Source organism: Montipora foliosa, unplaced genomic scaffold (assembly GCF_036669935.1).
Source record: "Montipora foliosa isolate CH-2021 unplaced genomic scaffold, ASM3666993v2 scaffold_476, whole genome shotgun sequence".
In the NCBI taxonomy this organism is placed as follows: Eukaryota; Metazoa; Cnidaria; class Anthozoa; order Scleractinia; family Acroporidae; genus Montipora; species Montipora foliosa.
The window spans coordinates 442501-470000 of record NW_027179785.1 but is presented as its reverse complement, the minus strand read 5'-3'; the positions used below and the strand labels follow the sequence as shown (position 1 = coordinate 470000).

The 27500-nt window shown below is 39.4% G+C and overlaps 1 protein-coding gene across 1 annotated transcript in view; it reads left to right on the top strand.

Annotated features, from left to right (window-relative positions):
* Positions 1 to 10844: 10844 nt before the first annotated feature.
* Positions 10845 to 27500, top strand: part of LOC137989835 (uncharacterized) — a 165346-nt gene continuing 148690 nt past the window's right edge. Inside the window, exon 1 of the mRNA XM_068835472.1 lies at positions 10845 to 10849. The gene's annotated coding sequence lies outside the window, so the exon portion shown is untranslated. The remainder of the gene's footprint in view (positions 10850 to 27500) is intronic.

Below are 27500 nucleotides of genomic sequence, written 5' to 3'. Positions count from 1 at the left end.
TTAAAATTATTAAGAATGATACTTTTGACTGCGTGATTATGAGGATGGAAAGTGAGGTTGAATGGAATTCTGTCATTCTTATCTTTTTGTGACGCTTGTAGTGATGACTGTCGATCAAATTGTTGGGCGCGATGATAGCCCGCTTTGACCACAGAGACAGGATAGCCAGGTTTTTCGAAGAACTGGCACATCTTCTCTGATTTCCTTTAGAAATCGGAGTCATCACTACATAGACGTCGAAGTCTAAGAAATTGAGAATAAGGAATGGAGTTCTTGACATGTGATGGATGTGATGATGAATACAACAAATAACTGTGAGAATCTGTAGATTTGTAGTGCACACTGGTACATAGAACGTTGCCACTAATAGAAACTTTGATATCTAGGAAAGCCAATGAAGTTTCCGAAATTTCCCAGGTATATTTAAGAGCCGGATGAAAAGAATTGACGGAGGTTATGAAATGATCGAGTTCTTCTCTTGTGGATGAAATAGCGCCGATACAATCGTCGATGTAGCGGCCGTAGAGTTCAGGTTTGTGGCCGTTGCACTGATTAAAAAATTGGTGTTCAACATATCCTACCAAAAGATTGGCATAGCTAGGTCCCATTCTTGTGCCCATCGCTACACCATTAATTTGTTTGTAATAGTTGCCGGCGAATGAAAAACAATTAAAGGGACTGTAGCACGATGATTGACAGCGGTAGCTGGTTCACCAATAGAAATCGCCGGAAACGGCGCCCCGCGACAATGCGAATCTTGCGGGATTTTGAAGTCTTCGCAGGATCGTCGCGTACGTTTGAAAACCAATTATGTCTGGCCTGTGACCTTTTGTTTAAAGAATAAAGAAAGCGACAGACGTTCAACAATGGCCAGTAATATTGCGGAGGACCAACAGGTACAGCTAAAATTAAAAAAAAAAAAAAAGGATTGTCTTCGTTCGCTCTGAAGCGGTGATATTTGAAGTTGTGTGTATTTGGCGATGGCGTATTTACTGGTAGTTCGTGCTTGTTCCTTTGGAATTTGCATAGTCAAGGGTCTCCTGCAGTTGTTTTAGTACCTGCTTGACAAAAACTGGGAGGTTACGTCAAGTATGTCCTTGCAGAACAGATGGGAAATCGTGCACTGCGGCTTGTAAGTGCGGAACAAGGAGAAAGCCATGTAAAAACAAGGTGAGATTTTGCTGCGATTGTACACAAGCTTGGCTTCACGCACATTGTCAGTAAGGTTTTACCGTCAGTAATTCGTTCTGAAATTTTTGTTCTCAGCCTGAAAGCGGGGGTCAACGAACAGCTGCCTCCAGTGAGCATCAGGAGAATCAACAACAGCTGAAAAGCGAAGAAGAGGAAGGAAATTTGGAGAATCGACGTGTTGCGGTAATATTTTGTCTTGCGATAGTTCTAGTCGTCGTGATCAATTGTCATATATATACATATAAATGTATACAAGTATCTGTCACCAAAACAGGCAAACGATCCTTGAATACAAGTAAAAAGGAGTGACTAGATCTTTTTTTGGAGTCAGTTCTGATACAGTGTACCATTATACTAAGACTTTGTATTGTTCCTTTTTGTGACAAAAAGTGTAGCAGTGGTTATTGTTCACCACCAAACAAAACTATATAATGTAAAGAACTTAGGCTATAATCATGTTCTTACAGATAATATAATAGACAGATAATAGGCCACTTCGAAAAATACCATAGTACTCTTTGTTTGTCCTCCAATTTTATTGTCCTCCAATTCAATAAGCATTGTTTTGATTTTCTCTTCGGACTTACAATGGTCCCAAGAGAAAACAAAAACAATGCTTCTGCAAAATTTGGGGGGACAAACAAAGAGTATTATGGTATTTTCCAAAGAGGCCTATTTGTCATTATGCTGGCACTGAAATAGGTTTTATTCTTTCACATGTAGGAATTTATAAACACTCTTGATGAGCAAATGGCAAAAACATTGGCCATCAGAGCATTACAAAGGGGTGTAGGGAGCATGGATTATGTCGATTCACTTTTACTTATGGAACCAGATGAGAGCAATAACTCTGACCAAGAACCCAATGTTGCTGGCGATGATAATGCCTCACCTCGGAATGTGCCATCAGCAAGTACACAATCTATTGACCATGAGCCAGTTCCAGAATGGTGCAAATGTAGTTGCTGTCGTACTATGCCGCAAGACATGGAGAACAAGTGTTGTGGGCAAAGGAATTGTGTTTCGCAAACAAGGCGCTTTCGAAAACTTTGCTTAGATGCAGAATATTTACTGCTTTGTGCCAAAAATACAGCAGATATCCGCAATGACAGACAGGACAGTAGTAGCCGTACTTTCCGTAAGGCTGCATATAGAAAATATATTTTAGATACCCATGGCTACCTGGGAAAAAGGAAGAGAAAAGTTGTTCCCTCTTGTTGTGTACTTTGCATTCGCCGACACTACCCTTCAGCGACAGGTATATATATGGGGTTCCGAGAGCACTGAAATGTCACTGGAGAAAAAAAAAACTAAAGCAATAGTCTCTGAAAAGCTTGTCCAGTAAAACAAAAACACATATGATTACCCACAAGGATCACCAACAGAGCCTAATTATTCAGCCTCATTATGCATTAGTTCATTGTCATTCTATCTCAAGCTATTTCATATAGGTGTAGAAGTTTTGATTTGCACTCGTGGTGAAGTAGGCCAGCTTTAGTGCACTTCTAAAACACTGCCCAGATCTATGTACAGTCGAACCTCTCCTCAACGGCCACCTTGGGGACTGAAGAAACTGATCCTTGTTAAAAAAAGTGGCTATTAGCAGAGGTTCGACTGTATTTGAAGAGGTCTATAGTGGGAGGCACTATGCAATTCTGTTTGACATTTATTGTTCACTTCACAAGTAATAACCAAGCATCCTGATGAAGGGTATCTGGCAGAAATGACAGAAACCTTCTTTCTACATACAACTCTACCATTTACTTGTACACAAGTAAATTTTGGCAGGTAAAGCATTATGGGTCATACATGCCTTGCTCAATTTACTGTTTTGTGGCACTTTTGGAACTTACATGAACAATTATAATAATTAAGACAAGGAATAACTAGTAATATGATATCAGATTTTTCTAGACTTTCAGTTTCTATTTGTGAATAGTTTTCTTGTGGGTACACGACCATACAAAATTAGCAAAAAATCCTCTTCTCTATTGTGCAATCCACTAGACTTTATTACATGCAGCTCAATGGGATTGTTAACTTTAATTTTTGTTATTACATATAACAATGCTGTTTCTTGTGAAATGGAATAAGGAATAAAGACTGTTCAAGAGGATGAGTATCTCTCATTTTGAAAGAGACTGCCGCGCTAGTATTGTTACATTGGCATCTGAAGAACACAAGCTAAAAGTTGAGTCTTATTTCCTGTCTCTGAAAATTCTAACCAAGGGTAGTTTAGTCTACATTATTTCAACATTAGAATGACAGAAACTCTAAATTTAAAATGAACAGATTTATGGCAGCTAATCAAAATTAATCACTGGCCTGTATGTTCTGTTGATAAACACTGGTGTACTATATAACATAACTATTATAAATTATTATGGTAATATCAGTTTCATAAAAATCACATCACTCACAGGACATACCCTGGTATTGCGAGGTTCTTTACAACATTCACCAAATCTGGCTACACTATTCAACATCAAGCTATATTGAAGCTACTGTACAGGGAACCCTTGCTAAAAACGTTGCCAGTAATCGATCCCAAAAAAATAAAAATAAAAATAAAAATAAAAATAATAATGGGTTCTCCTTGTCCACTGTAGCCAAATAGAATTGGAATTTGGAAAGTGATGTTTTTTGCGGATAGGGGAAAACCAGAGTACCCTGAGAAAAACATCTTTGACCAGAGAAGAGAATGAACTACAAACTAAACCCACATGACTCTGAGATCTGGAATCGAACCTGGGCCACACTGTTGGGAGGTGCGTGCTCTCACCCCAGTCCCATCCCTGCACCCCTAAAAATAGCTAGGAAAACAGAAAGTGCTTCCATTTCCCATCCACTGCAACCAAGGAAAGACAGTCATGAACTGTGGCAGGACTACTATTTAAACAAGTCAAAGGGGACAGACTGTAAATAAATGTTGCTTCTAACAATATCTGATATCCGTAACTGTTCTTCAGTAGGATGCCCAAAATGTGTCCTATTCCATAATTGGTTTGCGCTCTATTAAATCCTATACCAATAGCCCTTTTCACGGTTAGTTTTTCTCATTTGCATTACAATGTAATCTAGCATGTATGTGAGGCAATTTCAGGCTATTTTGTAGTTTAAACCTGAAATTGCATCGCACCCACGTTAGATTACATTGTAATGCAAATGAGAAAAACTAACCGTGAAAAGGGCTATTGCAGAAGATTTTTGGAGGAGCCACTACAGACAAGGAAAGACAGTCATGAACATTGGTACGACTGTTATTTGACTAGTGCTACTGCATCTGCCATGAATTTGTCAGTCTAGGACTCAGACTACCCCCTATGTCTCAAAAGATATACTAAAAGCTACAGTCACTGAAGCTTTGTTTTCGGCAACACTAATCAGCTACTTGTTTGTGAAAATTGTGAAAATCTACTTTTCCTTCTCGCAAGGAGCTCATGAGATGGAGGAGGCTCACTTTCTGCAATGGTGGGAGCAATGAGTCTCGGATCATCTGCCTCTAGTGGAACCTCCCGTGCGATTGAATCATCATCATCAACTCGAAGTTTGAAAATCTTTGCCATTAGAATCCAAATGTATCCATAGTCTTTGGACACTTTTACTGTCCTCACATCCCAAGATTTCGTCCGTTGATTATACTTTCTTGTGATCACAGTCTCAGCATCTTTATTTGTGGCATTTGGCAGATCATTATGGTAGTTCCAATCTATAGCAGTCAATTTCTTCCTTGCTCTGTAAACTGTTTTCCTGGAAGTTGTTGAAAATGTTATAAAAATTTCAATATTAAAAGGGAACATGCATGATAAGCTACAGCTGTACCTTTGCAATAAGTTAAAATAGTGATGATAAAACTTCACAGAATCTTCACAAGAGAATATCAAAAAGTTCTCCAATCCAGTTCATTAACATTCACTACTGATAAATAAACCTGCTGTGCGCAGACATGAATAACGAGAAACTTATAATGTTGTCATGGATCAGTTTAAGAGCCAAAGATTTTGCATGACCTTTTACAATGCTGGTCAAATATGACAGTGTCATTTATTGCCATTCACTTATTTAACTGTTGGCTTAAACCGTGCTGCGCAAAGGTAAAAGGAAACAATGTGACTTACGTGAATGACACTTTCTTAGATGTGTACATAAGAGACATGCTATTAGCACATTCCAAAGCACCAGGAATTGGCAGATTTGGCATAAACTGTCAGTTATGGCGGGACGTGTAAGCGTTAATAAGCAGTAATTTTATGGCTCAAGCGGACGTACTAGAGACAGGAGCCCATCCTGCTAGAGGCCATTTTCAACTAGGCACAAATTTGTCTTGTTTTTATTGCTGTTTTCGCGTACAAAGACACAAAGAAATATCATTTTCAAAAGATATTTATTAGCTGAGTTGGTTCACTTTTTTTTTAACCACGCGTTTGTTATATGTTTTTTATGTTCAGTTTAGGGGGTTCGACCGAACCACCCGAACCACCCCTAGATCCGCCCCAGCTTCATCTTGAATCCAAGTGACTCGTCGAATATCAGCTTCTAAACCTCTCTCAAATATTTGCTGGCGGAATCACTGTTAGCTCGATTGAAGACGGACATTAAAGATCTCTGCGCTTCATCAAAACTGAAAACCGTCATTAACCTTAGCAACTGTTGACTCAACTATTCTCACAACGTCAGAATTCAGAAAATAGGAAAAACCATACTAGGGGTGATTTCGAAAATTGCGTATAAACAGTGCCGACCGAGAATTACCAATGACATGCTCTACCTAGATTAAATACACCAGTCACTACACATAATCCCTGTCTAACACCTACTGCAACCCAGCTGTGGCTCTAGTGACACAGAAATATTCAATGTCAGGCTTTTTCGTTCCACTCAGTCCCCAGAAATGTCCCTTTTTTTTAGCTTGTTTTGGATAAATAGACATTCTCGCGCCAAGTGATGTTTAATTTTGACTTCCTTCCGGGCTCAGTAAATGAGTTCAGTGGAGACAAAGATTTAACCATCGTTTCCCTCCCTTCAGTTTTTTGTTTTCTGGAATCTGCAAAATGTAGCAGACACGCGACCAGCCGCAACAAGGGTACTTTCTTCAGCAAGGAAGAGAGAGGAGCCTGGAAACGAAGTCGACCATTTCCAGTTGTGTGCACAGTTACCTGACCTTTGTATGAAAGTGAGGCTAGAATTGATGTCATCTTGATAAAAGCTTCACTGCTTTACTTATGTAAATACCTACTGCATAGAATGAGAACAATATCATTAACAAGCAAGGATGGCACAGTCGGTTAGTGCGCGGCCTTGGTGCAAGAGGTCTTGAGTTCGATTCCCGGATCTCGCATCCTTGTTTCCTTTCCGTGTAGCTAAGTAGCTTTAAATACCCGTAAAACGGAGCACTGATGGAGAGGGGGGAGTAAAATGAGCGCACCGTCGACCTCAGGTTTGTCAGTTGAATTACTGTTACGAGTTATCGACGTTAAATATGGTTGCTTTACTTTTTACTTTACTTTAAAAGCAGGGACGTTTGAATAATAACGAGGTCAACTTCAGCCTAGGTGCCATTTTAAGGCCTGGTCATTAAGCTCAGAACTGTAAAAAACGCTATTTAAGATAAGGTCTGATTACTGGGTTGCTATGTATGGCAATCCAGTCGAAATCTGTGTTGAATTTTTCCGTTCCTTCCTTCGTCGGAAGACAGAAAAGCTGCGCAGTTGGTTCTTTTCTGGCACTCCCCTGCTAAGAAATCTCTTTGTTCCTAGAGTCTTCTGTGCGTATCTTTGCTACAGTCCTGTAGGTTTAAAAGGGTTATAGAAATAAGTAGATTCAGGTAAATTTTATCCGTTGGAAAATGCGAATGGTGTTTTATTGGATCCTTAAACAAAAATTTACCTTTATGGAGCTCAAGGATGGAACTTCAATTGGATAAACAACACAAGCGGTTAAAAAGGATTATGCGACAAGCAATAAAATTCGACATTAATTGCATTTTTCGCCGTCGGATATCAAAGTGAGCTGCTTTTCTAATATTTTACTAAATATAATGTTATGTGCAGTGCACGACACTGGAACCAAATGGCAAATTCTCTGTTAACTCTTTCTGGTTGGATATGGGTTTGACAAACTCAGAGAAGGAATCAAAACTCTTTAGTAGAACTAGATCCGTGTTTACTAAAAGTCTGGCTATTTATGATTTCATTTATCTGTGCTCAACTCTACACAGTCTTCAGGTAAAAAAACAGCAACAACAACAACAACAAACGGAAATTTGACTAATTCTCGTTAGTCAAGAATTGCTTGAAAGAAGGGTTGTTGTTCATTTTACACTTTATTATTCAAGGGAAAGGTTCTTCAGGAAAGGGTTTGTTCCTGAAATTCGGGCAAGAATTTTATTTAGTTGCGTGTGGTGTTTGACATGGAGTGTGTTGCTTGTTTGTACGCATGCACACAGAATGAAATAGGAAGGTTCTTTTGCCTCTAACAGCAAATATGTTGTTTGTTTCAAAAAGATTTTTCGCTGAAAAAGTTAATTTGGGAAGCCAACAATATTTCTTTAAGCTCATGTACTTTTATTTTTACGTTCTTGACCAAATTTAATTTATTTAACGATTTTTTACAAGCAAGAAGATTTTTATAAAAGCAGTGACCATTTGTACGGGACCCGTACACCGACCTATATTTGATATTCATACGGGGGTCGTCTCAGAATGGTTATTACAAGTTCTAATCCTAACCTTGAAAGACATATCCACGCAATTATTAAAGCTAACTGTTTAAAATGGGTGCTTACACTTAAATACTGTTTGTCAGCGCTATTTGAAATGGGTGCTTGGACTTAACTTCGAGAAACACAGGTCTGGTGAGATGGCCGGTGACATCGAACAAAGATGGTATTTCGTGAAATTAAACATACATCAATGCCGTTGTTTGATAGCTGAACTGTACATAAAATATTTAAACCGAGTGTTATAGAGTGTTTTCTCTCACGTGATCAGTAACCTTCCTTTTCCACCGAAACAAAAGAAAACATTTGCACGTTAAGAGAGCGTAATTCCTAGAGATTCAGTTAACGTTGGGGAGATCAACATGGCCGCCGTTCTTTTGTTTAGGGACACCAACGAGGCCGCCGTGGCGCCGCGTGAAAACACCCTATTGAACTCATAATAACCATTGCAAGAAGACTTCCGTATGAATAGCAAATATAGGTCGGTTGGTGTACGGGTCCCGCCCTAATAGCTGCGTCGCAGACAGACTAAACCACCGGTATAGTAAGTCTGCGCAACTGCACCGAAAAGCTTGTTCAGAATTTACAGGGATTCTTGTATCCCTTTCTGATTGGATGGATTCTTACGGGCTGTGGGATTCGACGCACACTTACTTGACAAGTCACGCATCCGTTATTTGCATGAGAGAAAAAGTGCTTTGCATTTCAACAGCCAAAATGTCAAAAATGAATGGGCGATGTTTAATTATTTTGTTTATTTAAGAATCATGAAAGGGTATTGCTTACGAAGAGATGGGAACAGTTCGACACACTTGCCGAATTGGAAATTCGAATCTTGTCTTCTTTTTTTGCAACACAATAACAGTTCATAAATATTTCTGGTGTTCACGGTTTTCGGACTGTCTCAGTGACAAATACAAGAAACTACAAACAAGAAATTCCGACAGCGAGTTTTCTTGCTCAGATAGGAGCCAATCAACTTAAAACCGATCTTTTAGGGCTTTGAACTCTCTTTCCAACTTTTCATTAAAATGATTGCGTGATTTGTTGAGTGAGTAAATGTCCAATTACAGAGTGCGTACGATTCTAGCCACTCGGACAGGGCTACAGCAATCCCTGTAAACTGCAAGATATCAGAACAAGCTTTTGGCAGCTGTTGCGCAGACGGAGTATATCTAGGTTTTGAGCTGGGTTTCGAGTTACATGTCCGGCTTCGTGCAGTCTACGTGCTAATAGTCAGTTTGATTTTTAAAAATAAATAGTGTTTCGTTTGCGGACTGATAATTTGTTAGGGTGTTTGGGAATGAGTACAAGAATTTGAGGAGGACAAACACATACCAGGCGCTACCTAGTTTACGCTCATGGAGCGGCTACAACAAGTTGCAAAAATAGTTGAGAAAGTTCACCTTCTTGGGGCGTTATTGATTTACCTATTAACTCTCACACTGCAGCTCCCCCCTTCCCCCTACCCTTATCAGTGTTGCAAGCAACTTCGTCCCTCGCAGTTAGTTTAAAAAGCCGCCGATGTTTTTGGAAACACGAGGACCGTTTTAGCGGTTATTTCTGATAAGTTTGTAATACCGACCATGTTAGTTATCTTACTGTAGATATCTGTAGGGCTAGCTTTCCCGTGTTAGCCCGCACGGGTTTGGTGTAAATGACCGCGGAAACTTCGGTTTCCGATGCTATCAGTTAATCCAACAATTTGATTAACTCGCATTTATCTAGGCTGAAGTGTCTACCGCAAGTTCGGACGAATTTTCTTAATGAATGCTGGTGAAAAACTTTATTCTATAAATTGCATTTTTCTGTGAGAACGTTTACCATATTTGGAGTATTCTTGATTTCATAATATTATCATTATCATTATGATAGTCATCATCACTATCATTATCATTATTATTATTGTTGTCTTCAAAACTAGCACACTGTCCTGTATTTTCTCTTTGATTTCATGTGAGGTTCCACCTACCTTTTTCTTAGCTTTGCAGAAGGTTCCTTATACATTACTTTCCATGCTCATTGACCATCTAAAGCGTGAGGTTAAGATGGCTGGATATTGGCCAAGTTCTCTTTTTGCCTGTTTATAGACCGAGAAGAAGGCCAATATCCAGCCATCTTGACTGGACAAGCTTGGTCAGTAAAGGATTATATGGGATAAAATACCAAAAAAATGATCTTTGATCTTGCGTGACCAAGCAAGAAATCCCGAGATGGCAAGATAGCTCCATCTTGCCCGCCAATCACATCACAGGATTTGCTTCATCTTGCCCGCTCACGGAGCGAGTCATATAATAAATCTTCATAACAATAAAATAACTCAACTCCCTGAAAAGATGTTCTCGTGACTCAATTATCTTCACGATCTGTCAGTTTATTGCTCCAAATAAACTGTCAAAAAATGTGTAAAGATATGCACCTGGTCACTGTTTACAGATTTGCTTAAGTTACCTAATTAGTAAGTCACTCATAGCTGTTTAAATCAAATCTCAACAGCAACTGGTAACTCTTTCAGATCTTCTGTGAAATTGTATTTGGACCTTTAACTAAATGCCATTCAACTACATTTTTCTGTTTTGTTTTTTGGTACAACGTGGCGTCCCTATTAATTTTGTGATGAAGAAGCACATTAAATTAATAATAAAACCAATGGTAAACAAGTTGATCGCTACTGACACAAACAGTTGTCACTTTTGAAGTATTGGAAATGGCAAGATATTGAAGGAATTCTTAATTAGCTGCTGCATTCTAGTAATGAATTTATTTATGAGCATATATTTCTCCCCGGTCTTGATAAATAATGCAAGCTGTGCACTCTGCATGTGATCTCACTAGTTTGCTATGACATAGAAATTCGGAAAAAAAGACGTCTACAAGAATGTTGTTGTTATTTGGCCACCAATGTGTGTTATGTCATCAACGAAATCTATAAAAACCGCAGTGAATTAAAGACATGTTCAGCAGAGGTGGGGCCAGAAATTGTTCCTACCGTGACCAAGGGCTTCTGATGTTTCACGAGAAAAATTTGGGAAAATAGCGCAGCACTGACAGCAAATTGCACGAAAAATTACGCAATTTTCCTTTCACCTTATTTTTCCTAGTCACATATAATTATATCTAATTTTATAAGGTGTATTGAGCGCCTAATAAGTCCATCTTAATTTTAATGCCAAATTAAATTATGAAAATAAAGTTGCTCAAGTAGTAAGTGCGAAATCGGAAAAAACGCGAAGGGTGTTTTCTCAGACTCTCTGGCATTTAATTTATAAATGGACCATTTTACATCCTCGTTTCCAGGGTCCTTTCTCTTCCTAGCTCGAGAAAATCCACTGGTTGCGCCTAGTCTCAGGTCTTTGTATAAAAATGAAATCCGCACTTGGTTCCTTGACTTAATTTTATCAATAGTAAAATTCAGTTCTTTCTTGGGGAAGGAGAATCCAATTATTTTTCTCTACCAAATAGCACTCACGTTATATGTAGTCTCCCAGTCAGTTTCTTTTCTGCAACCGATGCGAACTGATATGCACGGGAGCAGAGGACTTACATATATAGTTTTTAAGTTTCTCTTAGATAAATAGACACTCTAGCCATATTGCAATATCATATTCGAAACTGTCTACTGAGATAAAAATTTTATCAATGTTTCCTTCCCTTCAATTATTTTCTGGAATCTGCAGAATCTAGCAGACATGTGGCCAGCCGCACCCATGGTTCTTTCTTGAGTGAGGAAGAGAGAGGAGCCTGGAAACGAAGTTTACCATTAACAGTTGTGTGCATAGTTACCTGACCTTAGTATGAAAGTGAGGTTGGAGTTGACCTATTATGATAAAAACTTCACTGCTTTTCCTATGTAAATTCCTACTAATTAGAATGAGAACAACATCATTAACATAAGAAAAGCAGGGAGGTTTGAATTATAACAAGGTCAACTCCAGCCTAGGTACCATTTTGAGGCCTGGTCATTAAGATCAGAACCGTAAAAAACCTATTCAAGATAAGGTCTAATTACTGGGTTGCCATGTATGGCAATCCAGATGCAAAGATGCAGGGAATGGAACTTGATACTGAACAAACACAAAGGAAAGCATGCTCAGGCTAACGTACAGTTTATGGGACGCCAGCTCACTCCGGGGGACTCAAACCAGACTCCCGTAGGATTGAGGCGATTGTCGCCTTACCTGAGCCAGACGACGTCGCCGCCCTTAAGCGTTTCCAAGGAATGGTGAACTACCTTTCAAAGTTCATGCCGCATCTGAGCGAAATGACAGAGTCGTTGCGAAGATTAGAAAAAAAGACGTAGAGTCACAGTGGCTGACGCAGCATAAAGTCGCGTTTAACACAGTGAAGAAGTACTTAACCGAATCTCCAGTACTCAAATACTACAGCGTAAACGACGAATTTACCATTCAGTGTGACGTATCCTGTAGACGGCCCAAACTGCTACAGAAACAAGAACAACAATCTTCCGCCACTGTAAAATACTTTATTCCGCATTAAATGTCTTAAATAATTGCCGGTACGCAAGCGTGTGCGATTCAACTGAAAAGAAACAAAAATTATAAAATTATAAGTGAAATGTACGCAACCTAATAGCAGTGACATTGTACAAAATAAGCACGACGAATATACTTACATAAATGTGGCGAATAAAAAAACAAAAGGCTCACGGAAGATGAACGGTAACAGCTTGTAGAAACGACGCATACATAACTCTCGCGGGGGAAAAAATTATATACACAGAGTTAACTTTTATATCTTGAAGCTATGAATAAATTAAGTATATAAGTTTAGAGAGAACAATATACTAGAATTATTTGTATTGTCGTTAACCATGCAACACAGGTCTGGGAGCTGTCCTCATGCAGAAGGGCTAGCCCGTGTGTTACACTTCAAGAGCACTTAAAGACGTTGAAAGTAGATACGTCCAGATCGAGAGAGAACTGCTAGGCATTGTGTGGTCTTGTCATAAAATTGACCAATACAAATATGGCGGAGAGATCGTACACGTCCAGTCCGACCATGAACTCCTACAAGCAGTGTTCAAGAAGCCATTATATCAGTCACCTATGCGACTAAAAAGAATGCAAATTACTCGCGAGACATTCAGTACATGAAAGGCCGACTTCTGTTCATCGCAGTCGCCTTGGGCAGCGCCTACAGACTAACTAACAAACAGACTAACAACCGAGGACGACAAACGCGACAGTATTGAAGTAAATGCCTTACGAGAAGTTCGGCATGAAGATGTACTTTCTGTATCGCCCACACGACTACAACAGTTCAAACGAGTCACAGAGTATGACCCAGAGATGCAGCTATTCGTTAGTGCGATCTACAAGGGGTGGCAATTCTTTCGAAAACATTGGTAGATTACAGGTCAAACTATTTTGAGGTACAGGAACTTAAACGAAGCACGTCGGCAAGCGTGATCCTTACATTTAAAGTTCAGTTTGCCAGATATGATGTTCTGGAAGTTCTTCTTAGAGAGGGACTCAATTCAGCACGTCTGAATTTGCAAGATTTGCCAAGACGTGTGGATTTGAGCACAAGACCTCAAGCTTGCACTATCCTCAGTCTAATGAAAAAGGGGAGATAGCTGTCAATGTTTGTCAAGCATTGTTGGAAAAAGAACTAGCATACAAGCAAGGTCATTTACTAGCGCTCTTAGATTGGAGAAACACCCCGTCATTATGTCTGGAAACCTCCCCGGTTCAACGACTAATAGGCAGAAGGACAGGAACACTGTTGCCAACTCTCACCAAGTTGTTGCAGCCAAAAGTAGAGCACCAGACAAGAGATAAGTTGGCAAAGCAAAACGCTATCCAATAGGGGCGCTACAACACGAAAAGTCGACCGCTAATGCCGTTAGAGGCAGATCAAGCGATTAGGATGAAACTCCCTGGTGACACGAAATGGTCTCTTGAAAGTTGCGTGAAGACTCTTCCGAACCACTCGTATGAAGTAAAAGTTGCCGGCCCCCGCTACCGTCGCAACAGGCGCCAGCTCAGAACAACGGCTGAGATACCGCCATCTCCCTCACTCAAAGAAGATTCCTCGCATCATCTTCCACAGACAACAAAGCCTCCCAGCAAAAGCCACGACGCATAATTGATTATTCATGTCGATCAGCCTACAGCCGTGACTTCTCAGCCAGCCGTACAATTACGGAGGTCTTCCCGTACCCGGAAACCACCAGCGTAGCATAATGTTTATGTCATGAATACATGACTTTGAGAAAGGGGAGATGTAACGATACCGGATTGTGACATTGTGCGGCATTCTTATAATGAGGGGGACATTGGGGTGTATTAGAAACCGCAAAACCGAAGAAAAATCATCCAAAGCCGAAAAACCGCAAAAAAATTCGGCCAAAACCGAAAACCGCATACAAATTAAACCGTCAGAAAACCGGTACAATGTTGACAAGTGCGGCGTACAGAGCAAACTACACTAACACTTTATTTCATCAAAGTATTTGTGAATGTCATCGACTTGCCTAAAGCCTTCGTATCTTATAGTACCTGCTAACATCATAGGCTTTATTTCTGCCGCTCTCTGGAGTCCGGACTTTGTGGGCTCATTTTCCGTAAAGCAGCTGGTAATGGAGTAAGTTAACTTAGGAGAATTTGCACACAAGTCCTCTCTAAAATTGCAATTTTGCAATCGCAAAAAGCTATAGCTCTAGAAACTTCAATCAAAACTCTCTAATTGAACATTTCTATTGGCCGTTCCGAAATTCAGCAGGGAACTGGGGTGACTTTCAAATTTTAACTAATCGATGAACTGACACCACCACATGAAAGATCATGTTAAGAGACCAAGTTATGAACCTTGAAATACGGTTCAAAATCCATACAAACCTCTCTAATCTTGACAAAGCGTGCCCCAAAGAGTGTTTTCATGTGACGTCTCTGGGAATTGAGCTCTATTATCACTCAAACGTTTTCTTTTGTTTCGGAGGAAAAACAAGGTTACTGATCACGTGAGTGAAAACAGGTATCTTGTACCCTATGGGACCTTACATTCTATTTATCAGGCCCTAGCACTACCTCATTTCAACTACTGCAACATTGTTTGGGGAAACTGTGGAGTAACTTTGCAGGACAAACTGCAAAGACTACAAAAGAGAGCAGCCCGTGTCTTGACCTACTCTAACTATGACGCTCATGTCAACAATTTATTTGAACTCCTAAGATGAAAATCCCTAGTCTCTCAAAGGCAAATTGAAAGAGCAACAATGGTATTTAAGTCCCTACAGGGACTAGCACCTGAGTACCTCTGCTGGAAAATTGTTCATCGCGATTCTGGTTATTGCTTGAGGGACTCTGTGAATATGGTGAATTTCCCGCAACCGCGCACAAACTACTACTAAAAACAGCTATTTAGTGGCGCAGTTTGCCATTAGAACTAAGGAAAGCAAAGTCCCTCAATCAATTCAAACGACTGATTAAAGAGGTTATCTAAGCCGTTATTCTAAACACGGCATTCATGGAAAGTATGATATTGAGTAAGATAGTTAATGTAGTTTACATAGTTCTATCTATAAATTTTTAATTGTACATATTTTTTTATATTGCTGGCCCCAGTTGTTCAAACGCTGGATAGCGCTATCCACTGGATAAATCACTATCCACTGGATAACTCAATTGGTTTTGCTAGTGTTTATCCACTGGAAAGTGATTTATCCGGTGGGTAGCCCTATCCATCGTTTGAACAACTGGGGCCTGATGAATTGCACCGTGGTTAAATAAAGATTAAATCAATAACACTCTATTTTAGATCAATTGCCGCTCAAATCTAAGAAAAACCGGATCCCAAATAGGACAAAATAGAAAAACCCAAAAAGCACATCAGATAACAAAACCGAAAAACCGCTCGTATTTTTTACGAAAACCGAAAACCAGATGCTAAAAAACGAAAACCCCGCAAACCGCAATGAACACCAAAACCGAAAAACCGAAGTCTTTTGGCACAAAAACCGAAAAACCGATCTGAAAAATAGCCAAAACGGCAAAGCCGAAAATCCCAATGTCCCCTTCTATTATAGCAGTGTAATCGACTCTTGCGATGATTTCACATGCATGATTTTATCTCGTGATTATCAGAACACATTTTAAATTGCTCTTCTTGCTCTGCTCGACGTGGACGAGATCTGAATTTAAAGAGGATTATAAGACTAGCCCTCGTCTCGCACTATAAAACGTTAAAACTGAAAGTTATGCAGTTTGAGAAAATATTTTTTACCGCTGTTTGCGTTTTATTCTTATTGTTCTTATTTTTTCTTACTGTTTATTTTGGATGTTTTTTGTTGCCTTCCATGCTCTTTTTTTTAAAAAGATATTTGAATAGAGATGGACTAAAAAAATGTGTTCTCCAAAGCAGACTCTTTAAGCTAAAACAGTTGCAAGTTTATCGCCATGCAATCAAGTTATGGAATGTGTTGACTGCAGATAGAATTGCGTTAATCCATCTCTTACAAAAAAAAATTAAGAGCCTTTTCGCCACAGATATCGCAAACGTTCTCTAATTCAGGGACTTCACTTCGTGAAAAAAAGATGAATTGATACCCAATGGTAATGCCGTCCATTTTTGTTTGATTGAACCGCTCTGAGATCTAATCTCTGATGATTGCGATGGCAGCTTAATTGGGACTAAGGACAACTGGACTGAAGCTACCGTTTGGTGTTATACCTTACTAGCAGCCCTGGTGAGAACTCAAGCTAAAGTTCTTACTAATCCGGGTTTTATTACAAGTTTTTCCCGATCCACGGTATTTTGCAATATCACCAGAATATTCGAAAATCTTTTATCCGATTCTCCTATGAATCAAAAATTGAGATCAGCGAAATCTGAGAACGAAACTAAATTAAAATAAAAAGAAACTTTAGGACTCGTTGCACCACTGTTCTCGCTCAATTAGAGTTGCGTAATGTTGCCAATTATGTCTTTAGAAGTAGCACTAAGATAAATTAGTACTACTTTAACGTAGCTTTGAAAACTTTTCTTATGCATTGCTTTTCATGACTTCATTTCTAGATTGCTTAGTGACAATCAAATAAGTGAACTCCCAGAAAAGGTTTTCTCAGGGCTAACAAGTCTGCAAAAGCTGTAAGTATAGTTGTCCAAGAAAAAATTATATTGCTAGGCGCCTGATCACTCCACAAGGATTTGTACGAGTTAGCCGATAAGTGACGTTTAATTTTACCTTCCACTGTACACCTAGCACCAGCGGCGATAACAAGGGGCCAATTTTTCAGTTCTGGTTTCCTTCGTCCCACGGTTCCAACTCCCTACCACTCAATAGAGACCTTTAGATTCTACGACGAGGACGAGGACGAGAGCGAGAACGAGTAAAGGATTTGACTGACCGTTTTTAGCAAAAACAAAAAAAATACTTAGAAGATTCATAACCGCACGATTAATCTTACTCTTCGTTAGCAGTGTATTCTTGTTTCTGGTAACTTAACCTTTCTGCTGATCAAAAAATGCGAAAACTTCTACCGTGTTGTTGACTTGTTTTGACACGACGACATTCTTGCAAAATCTCGTACTAAAATGACGACAGTATCACGTTTTTCCCGCCAAAATGACGCTGGTTTGCGCACGCTCACTGTTGTTCTATGATAAAATCTCGTATTCGGAGTCGTTCTTGTTCTAGAATCTAAAGTTCCGTAATGTCTCAACCCAACCAAAAAGAGATAAATGTCCTTTTTTTATCGGTATCGATAAAACAAGTGTGCTTTGGCATTTAAGTGAAACAGATTAATTGAGTGCTTTAGATTCTACGACGAGAACGAGAACGAGTACCAGTTTTGACAGCCCGCTTTTAGAGAAAATACTAAGGAAATTTATAACCCGTATGCTTAATCTTACTCTTTGTTAGCAGTATAGGTTGGTCAGTTATTCTTATTGTAACTGAGCCTTTTTGCTCATGAAAAAATGCCAAAACTGCTACCGTGTTGTTGACTTGTTTTGATTCAACGATATTTTTGCAAAACCTCGTATTAAAATGACGACGCCATCACGTTTTTTCCGCCAAAATGACGCTGGTTAGCGCACGCTCACTGTTGTCTTATGAGAAAATCTCGTACTCGTAGTCGTTCTCGTACTAGAATCTAAAGCTCTCTATTATAAAATTGGAGACAATTTTCTTAGTCTTAGTCCCCCGGCTTTAAGAGTCCTCATGGGCCCAATGAGGATAAGTAAGTAAGTAGTCCCCCGCACCTGCTTCGTGGCCATAGAAAAAAAAGTTATTTACCCGCCAAGATCGGTGTAGACAGGAAAAAACTGTACCCTGGGTCTCGAGTACGGCCCGACGATGAAGGCCGAGGGCCGTACTCGAGTCCTTGAGCACAGTTCTTTCTAACATATATCACTTTCCAAAGGGTTTGAATTGAATTAGCCGATTTGGTCTATTGTTTAATTTCCCGCAAAACTAGGTTTAAAAATAGACACTTTTCTGACGCTGATGGGGACTAGGCCGATCTGGATAAATCTTACTCTTGGGTGATGATTCTTGGTAAGGCCGTGATCGGCGAATACTGGGAATGACCCTTACTGAAAACTAAATCGGAGTGAATATCACTGTTCTCGTTTAATTGGAATTTCTGAATCTACTTTTGAAAGTAGTGTTAAGATAAATTAGTGCTACGTTAACTTAGCTTTTAAGAAGGTTTCTTCTACTTTTATTCCTAGACATCTCCATGACAATAAAATAACTGAACTCCCAGAAACGATGTTCTCAGGACTCACAGGTCTACAAGAGCTGTAAGTTTATTGCTCTACGTAACTGTCACAAAATTATATAGCTATGCGCCAAGTCACTCCACATGGATTTGTTTTAGTTGCTTAATAAGTGACTCGCATCTGTTTAAATGAAATCTCAGCAGTAATTGATAACCCTTTGAAGAAGGAATTAGTAATTTATAGGTTTGAGTAATGATTTCATATTTCTCAAACAGCACTTTTCCGAATTTCAGACTTTGCAGATTATTAAGATTGTCTATTGTGTGAACTCACAGGGAAAAACTTTATTTCTATAAAAAGCATATGGGTACGAAAAAACCTTCATTTTTCTGTGAGGAACTTTTACCATATTTTGAGTATTCTCGATTTCATATCATTATCACGAATCATCATTATTAGCAATATTACTATCATTATTATTTTGCCTTTTGTTTTCTTCAAAACTAGCAAACTGTCCTGCATTTCTCTTTGATTTGACTTTCCACTTACCCTTATTTAGCTTTTCAGAAGTTTCCTTTTACATTATTTTCCATGCTTTCTTGTTATTGACCACCTAAAGCGCGAGATCAAGATGACTGGATATTGGCCAAGTGTTTTTTTTGTGCGTGTTTAGATTTGTTTGAGTTACTTCATAAGTCACTCAAAGCTGTTTAAATTAAATCTCAACAGTAAGTGATAAGTCTTCAAGGAAATTGTATGTGGACCTTGGCCTTTAACTACATGCCATTCCATTCCCTTTTTTTTGTCTTGTTTTTTGGTATAACGTAACCTCTTATTTGTAACCTCCCCATTTTTGTGATGAAGAAGCACATTTCATTGATAATAATAACAACAAAAATAAACAAGTTGATCGCTGTTGACACAAACAGTCGTCGCTTTTTAATTATTGGAAATGACAAGATATCAAAGGAATTCTTAATGAGCCGATACGTTCGACTAGTGATTTTACTTATGTGGATGTTTCTCCCCGGTCTTGACAAATAATGAAAGCTGTGCACTTTGCATGTGATCTCACTAGTTTGCTACGACATAGAAATCCGGAAAGACGTCTACAAGTATTCTGTTTGTTATTTGGCCACCAATATGGCTATTTATTATGTCACCAACGAAATCTATAAAAAGCGCAGTAAATTAAAGGTCAGAAATCGTTCCTACTGTGACCCAGGGCTTCTGATGTTTCACGGGAAAAAATGGGGGAAATAGCGCACCACTGACAGCAAATTGCACGAAAAATTACACCATTTTTCTTTCACCTTATTTTTCCTAGTCACATGTAATTATATCTAATTTTATACGGTGTATTGACCACCTAATAAGTCCATCTTAATTTAAATGCCAAATTGAATTATGAAAATAAAGTTGCTCAAGTAGTAAGTGCGAAATTGGAAAATGCGAGGGGTGTTTTCTTAGACTCTCTGGCATTTAATTTACAAATAGACCATTTTACATCCTCGTGATCATTATGTACAGAGTTCAAGGCCACTGAAACCAAATGGCAAATTCTCTGGAAACATTTTTTTGGTTGGATATGGGTTTAACAAACTCACAGAAGGAATGGAACATTTTCAGTGGAACTAAATCTTTGTTTCCTGAAGTCTGGCTATTTATGATTTTATTTATTTGTGCTCAACTCTGCATAGTCTTCTGGGGAAAAAAGAAAAAAGGAAGAAAACAATTGGAAATTTGACTTATTCTTGATAGTCAAGAATTGTTTAAAAATGAAAGCTTGTTGTCCATTCTATGCTTCGTTATTCAAGGAAAAGGTCCTTCAAAAAAGGGTTTGTTCCTGAACTCCGGTGAGAATTTATTTAGTTGCGTCTGGTTTTTCATACGGAGTTTGTTGCTTGTTTGTACGCACAGAATGAAATAGGACGGTTTTTTTGCCTCTGATAGCAAATATGTTGTTTGTTTCAAAATACTTTTTGTCTGGAAAAGGTTTTTGTGGATTTTTCTGCCTTTGTGGATTCATCGTGTTGTGTAAATATTTACTAATTTACACACATAGTTTGAAATTTGATATCACGGGAGCAGTTTTTATAACGATGACAGGAATTCTTGCTGTTTAGTCATTCCGATGTAAAATGAAGTTAATTTGGGAAGCCAACATTTTTTCTTTAAGCTTGTGTCCTGACATTTGGGTCGATTTTTACGTTCTTAGCGAAATTTAATTTTCGCAGCAATTATTTACAAACATGGAGTATTTTAAAAGGAGCGGCCTTTCGTAAGGGACCCGTACACCGACCTATATTTTATGTTTATACGGGAGTCTTTTCAGAATGGTTATTACAAGTTCTAACCCTAACGACACGCAATTAGTGAAAGCTAACTTTTTAAAATGGGTGCTTACACTTAAATTCAAGAAACACAAGGCTGGTCAGATGGCTGGTGACATCGAACGAAGAGGATATTTCGTGAAATTAAACGTGCATCGATGCCGTTGTTTAATAGCTGGACTGTACATAAAAGAATTAAAGCAGTAAGACTTTGCGAGTGTTATTGAACCTGTAATAACCATTCCAAGAACTTTCCCGTGTGAATAGCAAATACAGTTCGGTCGGTGTACGGGCCCCGTGCTAATAGCTTGATTTAAAAAAAAAATAGTGTTTCGTTTCCGGACGGATCATTTGTTAGGGTTTTCGGGAATGAGTACAAAAAAATGAGAAGGACAAACAAATACCAAGAACAACCGAGTTTACGCTCACGTAGCGTCTAGTTTGCAAGAAATACCAGTGATACACAGATGTTACCTTCAATTTGCCTATTCTCAAGTGTGAACCTTGCTGCTGTTTCTCAGGGCTTGACTTTATTCATTTTATAAATTAGAAAACCTTCAAAAACACAATTAAAAGTAATGTCATTTGTACTGTGTATACGTATATTATCTGTAGTGTTAGCTTTCCCGCGGTTAGCCCGCACGGGTTGGTGTAAATTACCGCAGAAAATTCGGTTCCGTTGCTATCAGTTTATCCAACAATTCAATAAATCGCATTTAACTGGGCTAAAATGTGTAACTGCAAGTAATTACCACAAGCTTTTTTGTATTTCTTACTGAGAGTTCTAGTTCGAGTTCACGTTTGCGTAACTTTTCAAGCTCTTTGACCAGCCATAGCTGTAATTGGCATCGAAAGCCTACTCTCGAAAGTACTTTACTCAGGAGGACCTTGTAACGTTACTCACTTATTCGACTAGTTCAGTTGCTACGCCCGGGGCGTATAATCACAGGCACACCGCGCACCGGTGGCTCAGTTGGTTGAGCACCGGGCTGTCACGCGGTAGGTCGTGAGTTCAACTCCGACCGGACCAACAATCAGGGTCTTCAAATAACTGAGGAGAAAGTGCTGCCTTTGTAATTACATCTGCAAATGGTTAGACTCTCTAGTCTTCTCGGATAAGGACGATAAGCCGGAGGTCCCGTCTCACAATCCTTCTATGTTCATAATCCTGTGGGACGTAAAAGAACCCGCACACTTGTCGCAAAGAGTAGGGCATGTAGTTCCCGGTGTTGTGGTCTGTCTTCTGTGGTATGTACAGAGGGCCATGTGTTAGAAAACTCATTACTGGGTTAATCATGTATTACCCTCTCAAAATAAAGAATATTGTATTGTATTGTCACTTGATTGTCCTTTATTCTTCAAAGGAAATGCATTGCCAGTAAAACAATCACAGCTTAAAACGAGCATTTTAAACGTCAGGGTTTAGTCGTTTGATGAAAGAGTTGGCTGCCGACAACGGCAGAGTGCTGAAGTTCCACTTCAGAATAATGAAGTCAAAACACTGAAACTGTGCCTGCAAAACCTGTCTAGTAACACATATTTCGGACCACAGTTGGTCTGTTTCATGAGCCAATTGCCAAGTGTTTTTCATTTGAAACCAGTACAAAACTCCTTGCGTACCCTGGACATATCGCTCATTTTTAGAGCAATGATAAATCGATATTAATGGCATGTTTTGAACGGTTTTCAAAGAGTTTCCTTAAGAAAAACATCGCTAATATCTGTACTGTTTTCAAATATAGTGCAAAAGTGGGATTACTCAGGAATGAGCAAATTACGCGATCGTACGTGATTTCAATCCAATTTCACGAAATCGCGTAATCGTGTAAAGTAAGAGGCCCTGAACACCTAAGAATGAAAAAACAAAAAGGGATCCGTTTCCATGCCTGGAGATCCCAAGAGCAAGTCACGTGCAGTAAGAGAAGAATAAACACGCATTTGACTCTAACCATACTTTTATTTTCCTGTGAGCCGCATTACACTTGACTGTTTTCGGTTGTCAATTGCACACCAGGCGCAAATAGGGGCTTCTAAAGTACAGGCTTCTAATAAACACTGGAAAAGTTGGATTCTGAATACCAACCTGCTGTTTTCAATATTTCATCTACCGAAACTGAGGCATTACTGGCTGCGGATACCGCAGCTGCTCGAGTGCTGTGGAACTGTGAGGCTTGGTATAACTTATCTGAAGTTGTGAACGATTCTGACCCTCTTAAAGATTCTGTTTTCCTTATATATTCTCTGAGAATGGTAACAACACGCGATCGTGAATTTTCATAAGCAACTTAAGATAACAGTGGTCTGGTTTGTTTTAACAATGATGTCAACTGGAACGTACAACGGTCAGGGGACACATGCCTGTTTCCGAACTTAATCATGTGAAGAATCTGTCCATTCTGACAGAAACTGACATTATCAACATGACTAATCAGTTAAGGGTAAGATCCTTGAGTGTCAATGTCTCTACAGGGATAGGCCTTTAATATATGCAAGACAACACCAACATCCCATATTTCTAAGTATCTGGAAAAAGCTGAGGTTTGCTCTGAAAAATTCCTTTTAGCAGACGTGACACCAGTTGGTGCTGTCCCAAGCTTATACCATCTTCTAAAGTTAGATAGGAGGATAAAGAACTTAAATTCGATCTATGTTACTTATACTACAGGAAAGTACTACTGTAGCTCATAAAGATAGGTAAGGAACTCCAAAGCCTGCCCTACATTTGAATGATTTTGATTGATTTTTCTTTGGGCACAAAAGTCGTCCAATTTTGGATATAAAATATATGCTTTTTCCGCTTCCTAGGGCTCCAGGACGCCAAGAAGAGCGTGAGGGCTTATTCTGAAATTCTTCTTGCCTCGTATGATCTCCTGATATGTAGCATGCCATCATTACCATTTTCTTTCGAAGGGGGTGTACTTTGTTTGAGTTGGGTAGTGACAAGGGATTTTTCTGCTGTGGAAAAGCAAATGGATGTTCTATCAGTAATCTTAACAACTGGGGCCACCATATCTGGGTTGGCCACATTGATGCCGATCGATATTTCTTCCGCTTTGTCTGCCTCTACCTTGCATAAGCACCAAGAGATGAGGCAGGAATGCGGAAAACGATAAAACGTTTGAGTTCTTTAGTCAATGGTAAATGCGTCAATAAAGGTAGCCTCTAGATCAGGTATCCAAGAACAAAATACAACAAGTTGCTTATTTCGCTCGTCTTGCAACCAGATCAATTTGTAGAGTCATTCACAAGTCCTTTATATAACTGAACACTGCTGAGGGCCTGCTTTCCCTGTCTGCATCCTTATTCAAAAAACCGGGTATATGGGATGCAGTAGGCCAGAGAATGTGCAAAATGCACCAAGCCCAAATTTGATAAACTACATCATTACAAGCTGAGGCTCGAATGGTTGTAGAGCAAATTTCACCGCAATCAGTTCCAACTAACTGATGTGCTTATACCCGTCTTCAGTAGTCCAAATACTTTGGGTAGTACTCTCGTTACAAACCGCTCCCCATCCTTTTTTGGAAACATCACAGGTTATCTCGATATCTATTCAGTTTCCCCGAGAAATGATTTTTGAGGCATCAAATTAAAGATATTTTCTACCCATCAATCCAGGTCTTATTTTGCACTCGGGATAACTGCATTGCACTGCTATAATCCCCCTTGTCAAGTCGAAGGGCCAAAATCTCAAAATCGCGGCTATTTCAAGATGTGGATAAAGCAGCTGCCTATATTGAACAGCCGGAAGGCTGGAAACCAACAAGACTTTCACTTGTGATACCTCAAGTATCGCACAAGAGAACTTAGCTAGTAACTTGTTGCATTCTGCTCAAACTTTAAGGGGCTTCTCAGGTGTGAGTAAAACTGTAATATCGCCATTGATACAGCGTTAATAACAAAACAAAGTACAAGAACACCAGGTTTTCAAACAGCATTTTTCTTGCAATCCTTGAAGACAGGATACAATCCATATTAAAATGAACTTGACAGTAAAGTGATTTGAACATTGGTCTTAAGGTTTTTGGGAAGAGACGAGGGGAAAATTACAGCCAATTAGGCAAGCAATTATATTGCTAAAGCGTCCCTCTCCACTCAAAACTTGAGATATTCCTGTATATAGTACTTATAGGAATTTTATAGTATGCATCCCGCAAATCGACAGAACATCGCGCAGAATGGTGCGACATATCCGGGACTTTCTTTAGGTCCAAAGCGCGAAATTTGAACAGGCAGCTTCAGACAAAAGCCTCCAAAAACAAAGAAAATGGGGCAAAATGGTTAAACGTGGTATATATTTTGCTACAGTGCGAAAAATCAAGCCATTTTAGCACTTAGGTTTACCATGGCTTTTTCAGTAGAGATGTTAAGGAATCATTTAAGACCTTTATACGTTTTTCGGCCTTCGAAAAGTAGTATATAGTCAGGTTCGAAAATTCGGGGTTTTTCGCTTTCTTTTAGTATGGGAGAGAACCTCATTTAAAATTCATGATGGTTTTTCTTCTTGATTCGGGACTCGTTTCTTCAGGTTTACCTGGGAAAAGTAAGCCTAAAATCTAAACTAAAGATGGGCGAAATTTGGAATTAATACGACGTGTGGAACTAGTATAAAAACTATGATTTCTAGAAGCTGTTCCGTAAAGACGAAAATGCGCTCCTAAGTCACTTCTCCCTAAAGCCCCAAGAGACTTTAGAGCAAGCAAAAGCTCCGCCCCCAAGAACAATGTCGCGGTAATCGATTACACCTCTAACACTAGCTGGTTCGGATCGCGTCAACCAAAAGTAATAAAAATGTCCTCAGCTCAAGAAATGCAGCACGTTGATCGGGAGCTCTCTTTAGAGCTCGAAGAACCCCCGGTCAACCCTGCACTTCTTCATATGCTTTCCCCATCATTTAATGCTTGCAATCAATGCTTTTATTTGATTTCAAACCCTTCTCAAAAATAAGAGCGAGTCTCTCTCGGCATTCATCGATGCGCACAGGATCCACATAGCTGTCCTCAAAGATCGCGATAAGATCTTCACTCAAATGGTTGGCTGGTTCCCAAGTGTTTTCTGCCGGGGAGTACTTCCTCCACTGAATAAAATATTCCGCTTGTCGTCCTTGAATTTTTTTGGCGACTATCCGCTCGACTTCGTAAATAAACACCCATAACAGCGGGCTTTACTTTGGGCCGATATTTTAGACAACGGAAGCCACGGTCGATTAGGCCTAAGGTTAGCTTTTAAGATTGTTTAGGATACTTTCTGTATTGGTAAAACAATGACCTGCAACCCGCGACCTGCGACCTGCGACCTGCAAATTAGACCCGCAACTTCTTCTGTCTTACAAAGATACAAATACATCCTTTTGGTGGATTGCCATCGCAATAACTCCTTTGGAGCTTCTCCAGCTCTCGCAAATTTGGTCAATAATGACTTGTGCAGCCTTATTTCTTGGTAGTGTGCTAATAGGGAAAGGTTGCTTAGGCAGTTCTGTAAAGTCAATAGTGCAGCCCTGTACCATTTCAATTATATTCTTGTCTGCAGTCATCTTCTGCCAAGCAGAAACAAAGTGCTTTGTTCTACCAGCAATGAAGGCATTGTTAAGTTTGGTAGCACTTAACGTTTTAGGGTGAGATTGCAAGCGATAGCTTAGTCAATGGGTTTTTTTCTGCATTGCTTCGTTTTGATCCCCTTCCCACGCTGTGAGAAAAGGGGGCACTGGTAGTTTCAGGATCCTGATGCTGGGTAAGAGCTGGATCGATAGGGTGTTCGACTGTGTGAGCTCACATAAGATCAAAACTCCTTCCCAGGGTCCTCTCTCTTTCTACCTTGAAAAAGTGCCCAGTTTCAGCTGGTCAATTTCCTATGAGTACAAATTCAAAGTGCACGCATGCGCAGGTCGGGGCCTTGTCTTCATTTTGTCAACAGTATTCAAATCTATCTTGGCGAGAGCAAAACATTGTTTTTCTTTTCCAAATAGCGCCCACGTTCTTAAGATCTACTTCAAGTGGTGCTGCCTTTGGATGACATAAAAGTGAAACGAGTAATTTATCTGAAAGAGTTGTACTTAAGGAAAAATGTAATGGCAGTAATTCCAAAAAAAGAAAGAAGATAATTTGCAATTGTTTTAGATTATTGAATAGACATTCCTGTGCCACATAATGTTTAGTTTTCACTCCCTACTGAGATTAGTAGACAAAATTTAACCTTCGTGCCCCTCCCTTCTTTTATTTTTTTCTGAAATCTTCCAAAGTCTAGCAGGCGCATGACCAACGGGAACCAGGGTATTTTTTTTCCTGGGAACGAAGTTGATATAAGATCTTGGTGTTTGACTTTTGTTGCGTCTATGGCCACCATGCAACTTAGAGTTAATCTTGTATGGAATTGTTTGAGATTATTAAATAGATTCACAGATTTGGGGAAGTCATCCCAAGACGGCTGTGAAGTGATGGGGCTGAATGGATTGCACAAGTGACGATAACTATGATGCAATCCCGCTTTCAGTCTTTCCCTTCGACCCAAATTCAGCTCAGTGTTATTTTGTCAATAAAATAACACCATCCATCAAGTTAGTGGTAATACTATGA